Source organism: Terrapene carolina, unplaced genomic scaffold (genome assembly GCF_002925995.2).
Source record: "Terrapene carolina triunguis isolate 2854851 unplaced genomic scaffold, T_m_triunguis-2.0 Scaffold58, whole genome shotgun sequence".
NCBI lineage: Eukaryota > Metazoa > Chordata > Testudines > Emydidae > Terrapene > Terrapene triunguis.
The window spans coordinates 84,676,277-84,690,130 of NW_020664409.1; positions in this window are offsets into that span (position 1 = coordinate 84,676,277).

Here is a 13,854-nt window from a genome sequence, read left to right on the forward strand (position 1 = left end):
ATTGATGGACAAATAGGCAAAAAATGCTATCAATCATGAACAAATCAACCAAGGAATCCCCTTAAACAAACTGGAATTTAAACACCTAATCAAAAATGAGCTAAGGAGGGAATGGCAAGAACTGTGGGCAAACGAAATAAAGGCGGGGAAATTCCGAGAGGTATGCCCAACAGGGCATTGTGGATTAAACAGTAATTTATTTCTAATTAGCAACAAAAAGATGGGCTATGTGTAAGGTCCAGAAAGTGTCATATCATATTCTTTGGGATTGTAAAGACCTTACCAGTGAGAGGAGGTGTTTATATAGAAAACTCACAGTCCAGGCACACATGGGAGCTGTGACGGGATAGAGCATGCTCAGTTGGTTTGCACAGATGGTGCCTGCACACTGTGATCAGCATTAGGAGCTGTGAGGGGATGCAGTATAGTCAGTGAGGATAGAATCTTCAGAGATTTTACTGATAAAATCATAGAAGGCTCTACTGAGCCTGGGCAAATTATGATTTTCAAAGGCTTTTAACTTGGACAAATTTAAGCAGATTTTCATAGGCCTGGCAAAAGGCATATCTCTAATATAAAGGCCAATTTCCCTGGCCAATTTGAAGTCCCTTCTCCAAGTGTCCAAAACACGTGGACACTAACGCATTTCAAATAAAAGGTCTCAAATTTTTCAATATGGTCAAAACAATGTATTTTCCCCTTGTCTTATACTTGGATGAAGCTGAACAGTTTTGGCTGAAATTTTCCAAATAAATTCAGCCTGAGACAGACATCCAGTTTGGAAAATCGCAGTCTAGTGGTTAAAGTTTGGCAAAGTTATAAACAACTAAAAACAGGGTCTTATAATTGGAAATATTAGGTGTAATCTTAATAGGTTATACTACCAGCCCCCTCCTGTATTGTACTGCTTATTCTGCAGTCAAGTTACTTGCCTGTTTGATCATCTGCATTTGCAGACATCTTTTCAACCCAAGCACACATGTGACCTCCTGTTGCGCTATTTCGTTAAACTCTGCTGACTGGTATCTGTCCCTACAGGGGCATGCCCATATGACTTTGTCACATGGACTCATTTTGGTCCTTACTATATGAACACAGCTTCGTTTTCAGTATTAGCGTTGGGTGGTCACAACCTTTTTGTATAAGCTGCGTCAAGCCGTCTGAAGACTCAGGAAGATGCTGCTGCATTTTTTTTAAAACACTTGCTCCACATTTGGAAAGTTCATTTTTGCAACCTGGATGGTTAAAACGAAACTTTTTTAAAATAACAGCTTAAATTTTTGAGAGCCAACTTGAGGTTGGACATGGTTTCTGTGATGAATGCTACATCGACTGAATTGTAGAGTACACTGGACCTTGACTACACTTTCATGTTAAACCATTTACTTTTACTTATAAACAGCTTATATATAGTTTGCTGATGTAATTTAGGAAGTGAAAACTAAAAATTATAGAGGATCTGGCTATCTTCACCACTGAATTGGTCTCAGAGGGGTTATGAAATGTGAGAGCGTTACCTAACAAAACATATTCTCTTACCCAGCATGTGCACCCTTTGCCAAACAGCCATTTAGTTATTTCACCAGTTTCAAGTCTATATGATGGATATTGTTGACGGTGACAAGAATCAGTCAACTGGAGCACTTTTATTGCCTGTAGGGAAAATATATTGGATTATTTTCCACATGGCTCTACATGAAATGTCAATCAGTGAAACACTGTATCATTAAGTTACTTTAATCACAATTGTTACCTCACATTAAATGCTTTCAGGATATTTCAGTGGCTACCTTCCTTAATTCTGGATTCTAGCAGGTGTCTAAGTGAAAACAAGTATCTACATTTTCCCATAGCAAATTAACATCAGGCTTCAAAAAACATATTTAAAAATGATGCTTTCATACAATGCGCTACTTGTTCAAGAGGATGTGGTTGAGTTAAAGCTTCTCTCATCTGTAGTTTCCTAAATTAACAGCCTCCATTTTAAACATTGCCAAGGATGCTTAAGGTTAATGTATATTTATCAGTTTTCTCTGTTTTCTGTGCACGTGTGTGTTGTCAGTGGAGTGGAATGCCAAAAATACAGTTTTTCAATTTTTTTGGCAAATCAAAAAGTTAAAAATAATTTGATGGAATGAAACATTTTATTCAGCCTGAAACAAAACATTTAATTTAGAGTGAGCATTTTTTTATGTTTACATTTTTTTGAAAAATTTCAAAACAAGAATTTCAAGGAAATGATATTTCAAAAACACTGAAACAGAACTTTTATTTTTTTTCAGATTTTTCTGACCTAAACAATTTGACAACCTTGATGCGAATTCACGAAATGTTTTGGTGTCACCAAATCTGCATTTTTGTCAGTGAAAAAGTTATGGTTAAAAAAGGGGCAGCTCCCATTTATCTTATATGACTGATATCACTATTAACAAAAATATATACAATAATAAACAAATATTCCAAATTACTGAACACCAACAATATAAATCTATTTCTAAAGCATCTATTCCAGGGATCTCACACAAATATAACTTTCTCCTCCTTTCTCTTCTAGCTGCTTCTATAGACCCTAAGTGAAATGCTGCAACCTGGTTCACGTCCAGTAAACAGGAGCATGACAGAACAGGAGTACTTGTGGCACCTTAGAGACTAACAAATGTGCCACAAGTACTCCTGTTCTTTTTGCGGATACAGACTAACACGGCTGCTACTCTGAAAGGAGCATGAAAGGTTCACTCCCAGCTTTGGAGGCTTATGTTACCTTGTCTCTAGCAAGCACATCCCCAAAATGTTCATCTCAGTAAGTCCTGCCTCTCCCCTCCCCCCACACCTTTACATTATGACAATGAGAATTGTGGAAATGTATTCAGTCACTCAAGTAAGTTTCAGAATCTAATGATACTTGAGGGCAAAATTTAGCTCCAGTTCTGTAAGATGCTTAAACACATGTCTAACTTTAAGAATGAGAGCAATGCACTTGATGAATCAGGGCCTTAGTGGTTGGTATGCAGAAGAGCTATTAGACTTACATTCTGCAAAGCTATTATTCTGTCACTTTGAGTACTTAAGTGGTTATAGAACAAAGGAAGTAAATTAGTGTGTGTTTGTACATATCAGAGAGATCAAGAGAGCATTAACTGGCTAGGATATGGAAAACATTAAATATGCTACTTTCCAAACTAATAAAGGTCAGCAATAGAGAAAAAGTGTTTTTATCAATCTCCCCATCGTGTTAGTTCTTATATCCAAGAGAAAGATTATTTTAATTAGTGACACTGAACCTTAACATTATTTAGGAAATTGTCATTGTTAGATTCTAATGTATTATTTAGAGTACTTGGGCTGGATTCACCAACATACTCAGGCTGTTTTGTACCGGTCCAGTGATGCAAAGCAACTGTAAAGCTGGGTTTACAGCTGTCTGGCATCACCACAGCAGTAGAAAGCAGATGGCATCAGCAGTATATCCGTGATTCTGGTCCTTTATCTTTTTTGTAGGCCAAGCCTATTTTACAGCAATACTATCTTGTAGGGATGCAATTGTGTCACAGTTATTTCCTGCAGTTTATAATGTACATTGTCCAAATATCTTTTAACAGAAGTTTGTTACAAAATGTTGGGGGAAAGATCCTGCCAGAACTTATTAAAATTCACATGACGAGTGTGTGAAACTTCTATAGATGTTGGATTATAGTCTGTGCCATTATCCGGAGTTTGCAATGACCTCCTTTAATTCCGACTACTTTTGTCTTTCAGCATTCTGAAGAAAAAACAGCTGCAAGGGTAACAAAAGGGAAAGTTTTTAGTAACAATTGCGGCAGCTATCAGTAAGCACCAGTGGAGTGTAATTACAGTAATCAAGTGAAAGAAAGCCATTCATGCCGTTAGTAAAATAATACACGGCCTGTTATTTGAATAACCGAGGGAAAGGAATGTAATTGTTTCAACACTCCTAAGCACAGAAAATAGTATCTTGAAAGAACATGCTAACTATGTCATTACATGCCTGTAGTAAGTGGCAATATGCCATAATAAAACATTTAATATACTACTGCGTGAGTTCTACAAGCAGTTGGGAGACAATCAACCAGAAATATACAGCTGCCCACAAAGCCAATAAAAGTTACATTTACAGAATCAAGATCCTGTGCCTGAGAAAGAATGAAGAGTACTCGAACATGTTGACATTAACAAGCAGCCTCTGTTACACTTTTAATCATTTGTTTCATCATTGGATTCAGGTATTCTAGTAAAGGCTCATGGCATGTGTTTTCTTGGGATGCTGTTGTCCAGAGGTAACACGATGGATTTTTCTATCTGGTCTGGGCGTTTTTTTCTCTATAATAGCTTATTATATACTGCACTGATGGTGGTCGATATATGGTCATGGCTTGGCCCAAAAGCTGTCTTGTGAACACATTCAGGATGCTTTACACAGTAAATGTCAGTAGTTAAGCTAGTGCTCTAGCACACAGAAACTTAGGGTATGTCTACACAGCAACCAGACACCAGCTGACTTGGGCTTGCAGGGCTTGGGCTAAGGGGCTGTTTAATTGTGGTGTAGATGTTTGGGCTCTGGCTGGAGCCAGAGCTCTGGGACACTCCTGTGACGTTGTGCAGTCTATATGGTTTTATAAAAACATGATAATAAGTGAATATAATGTAACTGGGATAGTTTTATAAAAATTTGACAATAAGTGAATATAATGCAACTGGGATATGCTTCGTGCAAAAGGTCTCTTGTAAGGTATCATTACAAAGCTCATAATCTACTGAGTGTGATCATCCTATTTGTAGAAATTTAAATTAAATTAATGGAGATATCCCATCTCCTAGAACTGGAAGGGACCTTGAAAGGTCATCGAGTCCAGCCCCCTGCCTTCACTAGCAGGACCAAGTTCTGATTTTGCCCCAGATCCCTAAGTGGCCCCCTCAAGGATTGAACTCACAACCCTGGGTTTAGCAGGCCAATGCTCAAACCACTGAGCTATCCCTCCCCTTTAGATACAAGAAATGTACCACTCTTGTATCTAAAACTAGAAATATGAAATATAACTCTGAGGGCCTATTGTAATTATGTAAAGTGTGGGCCATTAATGATGGTTTGGAATCTTGATGACTCCCATTAACAAGGACCATTGTCTGCAGATGGCTGTGTTTACCTGTTAGTCTTCCTGTATATGTGTGTGCTGGCAAGTGGGCAATGAAGTCTTGCAGTGACATGTGATCATGTCACCTGAACTGGAATCCATCTTTAACCTGGTGCTTTTCCAGTGGGGGGGGCGGGGGGTGGAAACCCAGAGGGACAAAGGGTTCCCGCCTTATGCAAAAGATATATAAAGGGGTGGAAGAGAACAGAGAGGGAGAGGAGCCATCATGAAGAATCCCCTAGCTATCACCTGAGCTGCAACAAGAGCTGTACCAGGGGAAAGAATTGTGCCAAGGCCTGGAAGGTGTCCAGTCTGAGAAAAAACTTACTGAAGCATCTCTGAGGGTGAGATTATCTGTATTTAGTTTGATTAGACATAGATTTGCGCATTTTATTTTATTTTGCTTGGTGACTTACTTTGTTCTGTCTGTTACTACTTGGAATCACTTAAATCCTACTGTCTGTATTTAATAAAATCACTTTTTATTTAGTAATTTACTCAGAGTATATATTAATACCTGGGGGAGCAAACAACTGTGCATATCTCTCTATCAGTTTTATAGAGGGCGAACAATTTATGAGCTTTATGCAGGGTAAAACGGATTTATTTGGGTTTAGACCCCATTGGGAGTTGGGCATCTGAGTGCTAAAGACAAGCACACTTCTGTGCGCTGTTTTCAGGTAAACTTGCAGCTTTGGGGCAAGTGATTCAGACCCTGGGTCTGTGTTGGAGCCAGACGGGAGTATCTGGCTCAGCAAGACAGGGTGCTGGAGTCCTGAGCTGGCAGGGAAAACAGGAGCAGGGGTAGTCTTTGCACATCGGGTGGCAGCTCCCAAGGGGGTTTCTATGATCCAACCCGTCACAACTCCCATTTCACAGAGTCCTAGAGCCTGGCCTCCAGCCCAAGCCCGAACATCTACATTGCAATTAAACAGCCCCTTAGCCTGAGGTCTGTGAGCCCAAGTTAGCTGTCAGGTTTATCAGCCTTTTCAAGTAACATTTTCTGGTTTTTCTTTGCAACCTGAGGGCTAGAAATGTACTTTGTCTTAAGACAAAAGATGAGTTTTTTCACAATCAGATGATTCCAGAAGCTGGAGTTTTAATGAAATACAACAAATATCTCATGCCTCTTTCAAAAATTTTATTTTTTGAAAATACTCTGATACAAAGTAGGAGTCTGCTAATGAAATTTGCTGATAATAAAAAAGTAGAGAGGCATTGTTAATACAAAAGAGGATCAGAATGATATACAGGAAGATCTGGATGAGACTGAAGACTGGAGTGACAGAAATGGGATTAAATTCAATACTACAAAGTGTAAGGTCATATACTTAGGGTCTAATAATCAGAATTTCTTCTGCAAGCTCAGTGCTCAGAAGTTGGAAGTGACAGAGGAGGAGAGAGACCTGGGTATGTGAGTCAACATGCCATGTTGGTAGGAGAGCTACTGTCTCTCATGGAGGGGGAGTAATTAACCTGATGGGAGAGCTCTCTTCATCAAGCACTCGAGCTACACTGACGCAGTGTTTGTAGTGTAGACCTATCCTAAGGCTGCATTCTCTTGTGTGGCAGGATTCTTGGAGCATCTGCCAGCTTCCCTGTTTCTCCTGAGGCAGGCAGGATTTGGCCCTCAGAGTGAAACTGTTCATACTGGTTTGCTACATACACATCTAAACAAAGAATGACCAATGTAATTCAAAACAACCACAGCTAATACGTATCGATTACAAAATAATTTATAAATATGTCTCGATTCATTTCTGCACTGAACAAAAAGGTGAATCTGAGCTGTGCAGGGTGCCTGGATGGTAATTATTTTGCTAGTAGTGGATGTTGACAATCATTTTTTCCTGTGCAGCTGTAAAAAATCCCCATGGGATACAACAGGTTTCATATATTTATGCATAATATACTTAGCTAAATATTGTACTGATCCTTGCAAAACTTGAAGTTGTCTCTAGAAATACAAAACTGGTCATATGAAGCCTGGGGGCGTGGCAACTGTTTGTACCCTAGATATGATTCGCTACCATCATCCTCCCATCCATTTTAATTTTCAGATGGCTCCAAGTGGTTGAGGAAGCTGGAAAAAGACAAATGGAGAGATAGTTATGTTCACCATGCATTGTAAAGCACTTGATGAGGTGTTAAAGATGTGGTTATCCTTACAGAGAGCATAAAAGGCAAGGTGTAGAAGGGGATAGTTTCTAATATGCAGAATGAAGTGAGAATATTCCCTGCATTAGCCTCTGAGAAGAACAGTAATTATTCAGTGGAAACCTGGGAAATACATTGCTGTTAAAAACAGATTGAGGTTAAGGGCTAGACTGTGCTTTCAGCATGCAGCCGATGGTAAGGCGTGGGGTATATGTGCAGCACCCCTGTGTCTGGCCCTTCCACAGCCACACAAGATGGGGAGAGAGACATATTCCCTCCTATTCCCATCAACAGCTGCATAATGGCGAGGCACAGTCTAACCCTCTGTAAATACCTGCCAGATAACTACAGATCTCCTTTTCCTGAGCTCCTCTCTCCTTTTGAACACAAACGATGGTGCTTCATTTCATGAAGGATGCTTTGTGATATAGGATATTTGTATGAGCGTCATGGCATTAGAAATCTAAATTCCAAGCCATGGCCTGCACCCCGTAGGGACTTAAGCACATGCTTAATTTCCAGAATGTGAATAGGCCCATTGACTTCAAAATGTTGGGCCATAATGATATATGCTAGATGAATATGACTGCTGAGATGTCAGAAAATTACCTGTGAACAGTGAAATGATCTGGCCCCCTTTCTATGCCGTACACTGTAAAGGCACATCAACCAAGTCTCCTATTTTCCATTTAAAAGTATAGACTAATTTATTATATGTAGATTTTGTGGAAAGCAGTAACATGGCATGTTCAAAAGATAGGACAGGCTGAAGAGAGAAAATTTCTAGACACAATTATTGACTGCTTCTTGGAGCAGCTAGCCCTGGAACCCACCATGGGAGAGGCAATTGTTGATTTAGTCCTAAGTGGCACACAGGATCTGGTCCAAGAGGTGAATATAGCTGAACTGCTTGGTAATAGCGACCATAATGTAATTAAATTTAACATCTTTAAAGAAGGGAAAATCCCAAAGAAACCCACCACAGTAGCATTTGACTTCAAAAAGGGGAACTACACAAAAATGAGGAAGCTTGTTAAATGGAAATTAAAAGGTACAGCACCAAAAGTGAAATCCAAGCTACATGGAAACTTTTCAAAAACACCATAACAGTGGTTCAAACTAAATGTATTACCCCCCCCCACCCCAACAAACTAAAAAACAAAACAAAACAGTAAGAGGACCAAAAATATGCCACTATGGCTAAACAACAGAATAAAAAGTGGGTAGAGACAAAAATATATCCTTTAAAAATTGGAAGTCAAATCCAACTGAGGAAAATAGAAAAGAACATAAACTCTGGCAGGTCAAGGGTAAAAGTACAATTAGGCAGGACAAAAAAGAAATTGAAGAGCAACTTGCAAAAGACACAAACACTTTAAAAAAAACCCAAAACAACCCCCCAAGTCCCAAAAACCTAAAAAAAAAAAGAAAAGACAAAATAAAACCCCAAACAAACCTAACAGTATTTTTTTTGTAAGCTCATCAGAAGAAGGAAGCCTGCCAAACAATCTCTGAGGCCATTGAACAATAGAGGAGCACTCAAGGAAAATAAGGCCATTTGAAGAGAAGCTAAGTGAATGCTTTACTTTGGTTTTCACTGCAGTGGATGTGAGGGAGAGTCCACACTTAAGCCATTTTTTTAATTGACAAACCTGAGGAACTATCCCAGATTGAGGTGTTGATAGAGGAGGTTTTGGAACAAATCAATAAATTAAACAGTAATAAGTTACCAGGACCAGGCGGTATTCACCCAAGAGTTCTGAAGGAATTAAAATATGAAATTACAGAACTACTAACTGTGGTATTTAATCTATCACTTAAATCAGCCTCTGTACCAGATGACTGGAGGGTGGCTAATGTAACACTGAATTTTTAAAAAGGCTCCAGAACTGATCCTGGCAATTACAGGCTAGTAAAACTAACTTCAGTATCAGGCAAAGTGGTCGAAACTATAGTAAAGGACAGAATTAGACAGATGAACATGATATTTTGGGGAAGAGTCAACACGGCTTTTGTAGAGGGAAATCATGCCTTACCAATCAATTAGAATTCCTTTAGGGTGTCAATAAACATGTGGACGGTTGCTATAGTGTACTTGAACTTTCAGAAAGCCTTTGACAAGGTCACTCACCAAAGGCTCTTAAGCAGAGTAAAGAGTGATGGATGGGATAAGAGAGAAGGTTCTCTCAAAGATCAGTAACTGGTTAAAAGCTAGGAAACAAAGGGTAGGAATAAATGGTCAATTTTCATAATGGATGGAAACAAATAGTGGGGTCCCTCAAGGATCTTACTGGATCCTGTGATGTTCAACATATTTATAAATGATCTGGAAAGTGAGGTGAACAGTGAGATGGCAAAATTTGCAGATATTTCAAAATTACTCAAAATAGTTAAGTCCCAAGCTGGCATACAAAGAGTTACAAAGGGACCTCACAAAACTGGGTGACTGGACAACAAAATGGCAGATGAAATTCAAAATTGATAAATTCAAAGTAGTTGCACATTGGAAAACATAATCCCAGCTATACATACAAAGTGATGGGGGTCTAAATTAGCTGTTACCACTAAAGAAAGAGATCTTGGAGTTACTGTGGATAGTTCTCTGAAAATATCTGCTTAATGAACAGACACAGTAAAAAAAGCTAACATAATGTTAAGTACCATTAGGAAAGGGATAGATAATAAGACAGAAAATATCATAATGCCACTATCTAAATCCATGGTCCGCCCATACCTTGAATACTGCATGTGGTTCTGGTTGCACTCCATCTCAAAAAAGATATTAGAATTGGAAAAAATACAGAGAAAGGCAACAAAAATGAGCGATTAAAAAGACTGGGACCGTTCATCTAAGAAAGAGATGACTGGGGGGATATAATAGAGGTCTATAAAATCATGAATGGTGTGGAGAAAGTGAAAAGGGAAGTGTTATTTACCCCTTCACATAACACAAGAACCAGGGGTCACCCAAAGGCATTAATAGACAGCAGGTGTAAAACCAACATAAGGAAGTGCTTCTTCACACAATGCATGGTCAACCTATGGAATTTGTTCCCAGGAGATGTTGTGAAGGCCAAAAGTATAACTGAGTTCTAAAAAGAATTAGATAAGTTCATGGAGGATAGGTCCACCAATGGCCAAGATAATCAGGGATGCAACCCCATGCTCTGGGTGTCCCTGAACCCCTGACTGCCAGCAGCTGGGACTGGATGACAGGGATGGATCACTTGATAATTTCCCTGTTCTGTTCATGTCCTCTGAAGCATTTGGCACTGGCCACTGTCAGAAGACAGGATACTGGGCCAGATGGACCATTGGTCTTACCCCGTATGGCAATTCTTATTTTCCTTTAGTAGATCCATGTGCTATTTTAATGGGTTTATAATGCCATACTTGGATTAATCCATTTCTAATTCAAAGAATTCCACTCATTTAGATTCTGTATTAGATTAAAAATAAAAACTGTCACTATTGCCCTAGAAGCAGCCTGCCACATCTAAGAAACCATATTTCTGTACAAGTAATTGCAGTATAGAAATGAAAGATAAAATAAACAAAAATGGATTTGCTTTTTATTTTAAATTGATTGTGACAGATAGTATATGTCACCGTGCCTCAGTAGGTCACAGCTGATAATACCAGATTCATGATAAACTGCTGAGAAATAAGGCAGACTCACCCCAGACTGGTGGTTATTCTATCATTAGATATACCAAGCCAGAAACAAAAGTAAACTTCTGTCTCACCACATGAGTTAACAAGAAATCAGAAATGCAGTCTCCTTAGGCATTCCAGCCTTATTTCACCACCCAGAAACTAGACTTTATGGTGAGTGCTTATTGAAAACCAATTTCATTAAACAAAGGATTATTCTGATCTCAAGAGATCAGCCTCATAACGAGGTCAATATATAACTCAGATTTTACCCAATGATCATGCCGCTGCCAATCCTTTAGTAACTAACATCTAAAGGTATATTTATAAAGAAAAGAGGAGAGTTAAAATGGTTAATAGGTCATATATATAATCAATGCAAAGTTCTTATATCAGTGATGGTGTAGGCTGCTGGCTTGTAAAGTCTCTGGTAACATCCAAAAGATTGGAAGGTCCTTAGTCCATAGTCAATATGCTCCTTTTAGTTGTAAATCCAGGGTTCAGAGAGTCAGAGCAGGAAAGAGGCAACATGGAGATGATCCAAGGTTCTTTTATACTCTCTGTCATGTACTTGGAATTTTACTGTCCCAAAACAAAGCTCACAGCACAGTTTGTGGAAAATTATTGGCACAAGATGGAGTCTAGGGTCACATGAGCAAGTCACATGCCTTACATGGTTTGCTGACTCTCAGGGGCAGCCATTGCCCATATGGCGTCCACAGGAAGACTCGCTGGGTGGTACTGTGTTTCTTCTATCGCCCATTCTGAGAGTTAAGTTCTTCAGTGGGCCATCAAGCTTGAATAGTCCATTCACAATGGCTGGCTAGACTGCATGTAAACTACCTTGTGGGTGTTAGTCCAGAAGCAAACACATTTGAAATACAGGTATGTAGTCAATATTCATAACTTCAGATACAGTGATGATACATGGCTTTAAACAGGATGATCGTATTTAGCAAATCATAACTTTTTCTATTGACACCTTACATGACATACTTTGTACAAGATGTGTTGCTATTGTCTAACAGTGGCAATATTAATGTTATACATGGTCATATTTCAATCATACAGCATCACAGTATAATAGATTTCTTTAAATTAATCTTGTATCAAGAGGTGGAAACAAGCTATTATTGGTATCCAATAATTGTTGCAATAGGTATCTGAGTTCTTGAAGTTTCATAAAAACATTGTTTACATAAATATTCAATGTTTATGCATGCGGCATTATTCATCTTTGAGAGGTGGATGTGCTCTGATCAGTAAATGATTCATAACAACTCGAGGATTTTTACAAGTTGAGACTAATTTTGTTAGATGATCAGATGGTAAAATGATTGTTAGTGCTTTCTAGTTGTCTATTGGATGCTGATATTAAAAATCAATTTATTTGCATAAATTTTCATTTTTGGGTCATGCACGTAAGTGTAAATAACACATGCATCTATAGTAACTACACTGTGTGTTTGCATATAACATATTGTCTGAGATTTTACTCTATCTCCCACTATGTTTTTCTCAGCATGAGCTCTACAAGTAATAAACAGTTTCTAATTACATGTGGGTAGCTTTATGTATCTAGTTAAATAATCAGCATTTCATATTACTGAGACTGTTTCTATTTACATCTCATTAACATGACTCAAGTTATTTTAATTCCAAGCCAATACTTTGCTACAGCACTTGAATTATGGAGGTTACTGGCTAACATAATCTATTGAATAAACTAATGGAAATATGTTATATATTTATAATGTGAGGAAAGGCATATCTAAGGTCTTGTCTACACTACACAGTTGCCTTACATTGACCTAGTTATGTCAGTGTCTACACTACAGCCTTTCTCCCAGTGATGTAAGTGCCCTATTACACTGAGATAATAACTCCACCTCCACGAGAGGTGTAGGGCTTATGTCTGTGTAGTTAGGATGTCACAGTGTCTGTGCAGACACTGCATTATTTACATGGATGGTTGGCTGTCTTATTAATTTCATGGCAGGAGCCATGAAATTGACAAGAAATCTGGGCAGCTAGAGCCCAGCTGCCCCCTGTTCCCCTGGAAGGCTGAGGCAGCTGGATCCTGCTCCAGGCTGGCTGGGAGCTGGGGCAAGAATGGACCTTGCTCACACCTGGGAGCTGGGGTGAGAAGCCCAGGTGGCTTCCCTACCACTCTTGGCTAGGAACATTGACTGTCTTTTCAATTTCATGGCTTGATGCTGGAGCCTTGAAATTTACAAGGCTACCTGGCCGGGGCGGGGGGGGGGGGAAGGGAGGCAGAAGCCGGGGCAGCTGGACCCCGCTCCCTGGGGGCAACAAGCCCCAGGTGGCTTCCCCCTGCTTCTGGCAGGGAATGGGGAGGCGAGAAGCCCCAGGTGGCTCCCCCCCAACTCCTGGCGGGAAAAGTGCAGCTGAGGGGATGGAGGGCGGGAGCCTGACAAGAGCCCAGAAACCAGTGGGGCAGCTGGGCTCTGGGCAGGGAGCTGTTAGTGGAGCTGAGAGACTGGACTCTCAGCTCCCCACACTACCCCTTTTAGGTCGGTGGAAGCGCTCCTGGTGAGGACGCGCACCACCGACCCAAGGAGGGTACTGTGGACATGCACCACTGCAGTAATTACTGTGGTAGCTGTAAGTTGACCTAATATAGGTCGACTTACCTTTATAATGTAGGCATACCCTAAAACATCTTTGAGGGGACAGACACATTATTTTGTTGTCCATGGCATGTATTGGGAGATTATGAATTTTCAACCTACCAATGTTCTGACCAAACATAGGGGCCTTTTCCTGCTATCCCTTCAATGATAACCACGTCTCCTAAATTCACTTCTAAGGAAAAATTTCCTAAGCTTTTCAAGCTGTTCTGGCTCTCAGACTTTCAGGAAAATGAAACTAG